The following is a 5,712-nucleotide window of genomic DNA, read 5'->3' on the forward strand; positions in this document are numbered from 1 at the left end:
CTTGGAGTATATACATTAGACATGTGAGCTGAGAGATTGCTCTCCTCTGTGTTGACAATATTCACAATGGTTACAAGTAGGTAAGTGAAACCAAGAAAAATAAAGAAAAGATTATATCGACCAACATAAAACCAATCATAACATGACAACCAGTGACCAATTGCTTGCTTACCATGCTCATGCCATTCCAGCTTGGGTATGGTATGGGATATAAATTTTTCATACATGTTGTTAATCAAGACCTATCTATGATTTATAAAAAGTACTTTCTCTGTAAAAGTTTTGTCAGAAATATATTTCAGAGGTATGGTTTTTCACAGAGTAGGCACCTTCAGCATTTGGAGACAATTGTGCTTGATTTATGCTATGTATAGGGAGTGATGTGGTATACCAGGGTCGATGTGCTGTCAGTGGATTGAACCAGGGCATGTGAAGTGTCTGGGGTAAACCATGGAAAGTTTTGTGGGGCCTGTATGTGGAAAGGGAGCTGTGGTTTTGGTGCATTATACATGACAGCTAGAGACTGAGTGTGAACGAATGTGGCCTTTGTTGTCTTTTCCTATTGCTACTTCACATGCATGTGGGGGAAGGGAGTGTCATTTCATGTGTGGCAGGGTGGCAACAGGAATGAATAAAGCCAGCAAGTATGAATTATGTACATGTGCATATATATATATATATATATATATATATATATATATATATATATATATATATTTTTTTTTTTTTTTTTTTTTTTTTTTTTTTTTATACTTTGTCGCTGTCTCCCGCATTTGCGAGGTAGCAATATATATATATATATATATATATATATATATATATATATATATATATATATATATATATATATATATATATGGTATTGCAGTGGAATTTATTAAAAAAGGGGGTGACTGTATTGTTGACTGGTTGGTAAGGTTATTTAATGTATGTATGACTCATGGTGAGGTGCCTGAGGATTGGCGGAATGCGTGCTTAGTGCCATTGTACAAAGGCAAAGGGGATAAGAGTGAGTGCTCAAATTACAGAGGTATAAGTTTGTTGAGTATTCCTGGTAAATTATATGGGAGGGTATTGATTGAGAGGGTGAAGGCATGTACAGAGCATCAGATTGGGGAAGAGCAGTGTGGTTTCAGAAGTGGTAGAGGATGTGTGGATCAGGTGTTTGCTTTGAAGAATGTATGTGAGAAATACTTAGAAAAGCAAATGGATTTGTATGTAGCATTTATGGATCTGGAGAAGGCATATGATAGAGTTGATAGAGATGCTCTGTGGAAGGTATTAAGAATATATGGTGTGGGAGGCAAGTTGTTAGAAGCAGTGAAAAGTTTTTATCGAGGATGTAAGGCATGTGTACGTGTAGGAAGAGAGGAAAGTGATTGGTTCTCAGTGAATGTAGGTTTGCGGCAGGGGTGTGTGATGTCTCCATGGTTGTTTAATTTGTTTATGGATGGGGTTGTTAGGGAGGTGAATGCAAGAGTCTTGGAAAGAGGGGCAAGTATGAAGTCTGTTGGGGATGAGAGAGCTTGGGAAGTGAGTCAGTTGTTGTTCGCTGATGATACAGCGCTGGTGGCGGATTCATGTGAGAAACTGCAGAAGCTGGTGACTGAGTTTGGTAAAGTGTGTGGAAGAAGAAAGTTAAGAGTAAATGTGAATAAGAGCAAGGTTATTAGGTACAGTAGGGTTGAGGGTCAAGTCAATTGGGAGGTGAGTTTGAATGGAGAAAAACTGGAGGAAGTGAAGTGTTTTAGATATCTGGGAGTGGATCTGTCAGCGGATGGAACCATGGAAGCGGAAGTGGATCATAGGGTGGGGGAGGGGGCGAAAATTTTGGGAGCCTTGAAAAATGTGTGGAAGTCGAGAACATTATCCCGGAAAGCAAAAATGGGTATGTTTGAAGGAATAGTAGTTCCAACAATGTTGTATGGTTGCGAGGCGTGGGCTATGGATAGAGTTGTGCGCAGGAGGATGGATGTGCTGGAAATGAGATGTTTGAGGACAATGTGTGGTGTGAGGTGGTTTGATCGAGTAAGTAACGTAAGGGTAAGAGAGATGTGTGGAAATAAAAAGAGCGTGGTTGAGAGAGCAGAAGAGGGTGTTTTGAAATGGTTTGGGCACATGGAGAGAATGAGTGAGGAAAGATTGACCAAGAGGATATATGTGTCGGAGGTGGAGGGAACGAGGAGAAGAGGGAGACCAAATTGGAGGTGGAAAGATGGAGTGAAAAGGATTTTGTGTGATCGGGGCCTGAACATGCAGGAGGGTGAAAGGAGGGCAAGGAATAGAGTGAATTGGAGCGATGTGGTATACAGGGGTTGACGTGCTGTCAGTGGATTGAATCAAGGTATGTGAAGCGTCCGGGGTAAACCATGGAAAGCTGTGTAGGTATGTATATTTGCGTGTGTGGACGTGTGTATGTACATGTGTATGGGGGGGGTTGGGCCATTTCTTTTGTCTGTTTCCTTGCGCTACCTCGCAAACGCGGGAGACAGCGACAAAGTATAAAAAAAAAAAAATATATATATATATATATCATCAAAACCGCTAACACACTCATTTAGCTGCTCCCAAAACACTTGCCTCTCATGATCTTTCTTCTCATGCCCAGGTGCATATGCACCAATAATCACCCACCTCTCTCCATCAACTTTCAATTTTACCCATATTAATCGAGAATTTACTTTCTTACATTCTATCACATACTCCCACAACTCCTGTTTCAGGAGTATTGCTACTCCTTCCCTTGCTCTTGTCCTCCCACTAACCCCTGACTTCACTCCCCAGACATTTCCAAACCACTCTTCCCCTTTACCCTTGAGCTTCGTTTCACTCAGAGCCAAAACATCCAGGTTCCTTTCCTCAAACATACTACCTATCTCTCCTTTTTTCACATCTTGGTTACATCCACACACATTTAGGCACCCCACTCTGAGCCTTCGAGGAGGATGATCACTCCCCGCGTGGCTCCTTCTTCTGTTTCCCATTTTAGAAAGTTAATACAAGGAGGGGAGGATTTCCGGCCCCCCGCTCCCGTCCCGTCATACTGGAGTCATGTGGTATACAGGGGTTGACGTGCTGTCAGTGGATTGAAGCAAGGCATGTGAAGCGTCTGGGGTAAACCATGGAAAGCTGTGTAGGTATGTATATCTGCGTGTCTGGACGTGTGTATGTACATGTGTATGGGGGGGGGGGGGTTGGGCCATTTCTTTCGTCTGTTTCCTTGCGCTACCTCGCAAACGCGGGAGACAGCGACAAAGTATAAAAAAAAAAAAAAAAAAAAAAAAAAAAAAAAAAAAAAAATATATATATATATATTGGGGATGAGAGAGCTTGGGAAGTGAGTCAGTTGTTGTTCGCTGATGATACAGCGCTGGTGGCTGATTCATGTGAGAAACTGCAGAAGCTGGTGACTGAGTTTGGTAAAGTGTGTGGAAGAAGAAAGTTGAGAGTAAATGTGAATAAGAGCAAGGTTATTAGGTACAGTAGGGGTGAGGGTCAAGTCAATTGGGAGGTGAGTTTGAATGGAGAAAAACTGGAGGAAGTGAAGTGTTTTAGATATCTGGGAGTGGATCTGTCAGCGGATGGAACCATGGAAGCGGAAGTGGATCATAGGGTGGGGGAGGGGGCGAAAATTTTGGGAGCCTTGAAAAATGTGTGGAAGTCGAGAACATTATCTCGGAAAGCAAAAATGGGTATGTTTGAGGGAATAGTGGTTCCAACAATGTTGTATGGTTGCGAGGCGTGGGCTATGGATAGAGATGTGCGCAGGAGGATGGATGTGCTGGAAATGAGATGTTTGAGGACAATGTGTGGTGTGAGGTGGTTTGATCGAGTAAGTAACGTAAGGGTAAGAGAGATGTGTGGAAATAAAAAGAGCGTGGTTGAGAGAGCAGAAGAGGGTGTTTTGAAATGGTTTGGGCACATGGAGAGAATGAGTGAGGAGAGATTGACCAAGAGGATATATGTGTCGGAGGTGGAGGGAACAAGGAGAAGAGGGAGACCAAATTGGAGGTGGAAAGATGGAGTGAAAAAGATTTTGTGTGATCGGGGCCTGAACATGCAGGAGGGTGAAAGGAGGGCAAGAAATAGAGTGAATTGGAGTCATGTGGTATACAGGGGTTGACGTGCTGTCAGTGGATTGAAGCAAGGCATGTGAAGCGTCTGGGGTAAACCATGGAAAGCTGTGTAGGTATGTATATTTGCGTGTGTGGACGTGTGTATGTACATGTGTATGGGGGGGGGGGTTGGGCCATTTCTTTCGTCTGTTTCCTTGCGCTACCTCGCAAACGCGGGAGACAGCGACAAAGTATAAAAAAAAAAAAAAAAAAAAAAAAAAAAAAAAAAAAATATATATATATATATTGGGGATGAGAGAGCTTGGGAAGTGAGTCAGTTGTTGTTCGCTGATGATACAGCGCTGGTGGCTGATTCATGTGAGAAACTGCAGAAGCTGGTGACTGAGTTTGGTAAAGTGTGTGGAAGAAGAAAGTTGAGAGTAAATGTGAATAAGAGCAAGGTTATTAGGTACAGTAGGGGTGAGGGTCAAGTCAATTGGGAGGTGAGTTTGAATGGAGAAAAACTGGAGGAAGTGAAGTGTTTTAGATATCTGGGAGTGGATCTGTCAGCGGATGGAACCATGGAAGCGGAAGTGGATCATAGGGTGGGGGAGGGGGCGAAAATTTTGGGAGCCTTGAAAAATGTGTGGAAGTCGAGAACATTATCTCGGAAAGCAAAAATGGGTATGTTTGAGGGAATAGTGGTTCCAACAATGTTGTATGGTTGCGAGGCGTGGGCTATGGATAGAGATGTGCGCAGGAGGATGGATGTGCTGGAAATGAGATGTTTGAGGACAATGTGTGGTGTGAGGTGGTTTGATCGAGTAAGTAACGTAAGGGTAAGAGAGATGTGTGGAAATAAAAAGAGCGTGGTTGAGAGAGCAGAAGAGGGTGTTTTGAAATGGTTTGGGCACATGGAGAGAATGAGTGAGGAGAGATTGACCAAGAGGATATATGTGTCGGAGGTGGAGGGAACAAGGAGAAGAGGGAGACCAAATTGGAGGTGGAAAGATGGAGTGAAAAAGATTTTGTGTGATCGGGGCCTGAACATGCAGGAGGGTGAAAGGAGGGCAAGAAATAGAGTGAATTGGAGTCATGTGGTATACAGGGGTTGACGTGCTGTCAGTGGATTGAAGCAAGGCATGTGAAGCGTCTGGGGTAAACCATGGAAAGCTGTGTAGGTATGTATATTTGCGTGTGTGGACGTGTGTATGTACATGTGTATGGGGGGGGGGTTGGGCCATTTCTTTCGTCTGTTTCCTTGCGCTACCTCGCAAACGCGGGAGACAGCGACAAAGTATAAAAAAAAAAAAAAAAAAAAAAAAAAAAATATATATATATATATATATATATATATATATATATATATATATATATATATATATATATATATATATATATATATATGTACAGAGCATCAGACTGGGGAAGAGCAGTGTGGTTTCAGAAGTGGTAGAGGATGTGTGGATCAGATGTTTGCTTTGAAGAATGTATGTGAGAAATACTTAGAAAAGCAAATGGATTTGTATGTAGCTTTTATGGATCTGGAGAAGGCATATGATAGAGTTGATAGAGATGCTCTGTGGAAGGTATTAAGAATATATGGTGTGGGAGGAAAGTTGTTAGAAGCAGTGAAAAGTTTTTATCGAGGATGTAA

This window comes from Panulirus ornatus, chromosome 58, assembly GCF_036320965.1.
Source record: "Panulirus ornatus isolate Po-2019 chromosome 58, ASM3632096v1, whole genome shotgun sequence".
NCBI lineage: Eukaryota > Metazoa > Arthropoda > Malacostraca > Decapoda > Palinuridae > Panulirus > Panulirus ornatus.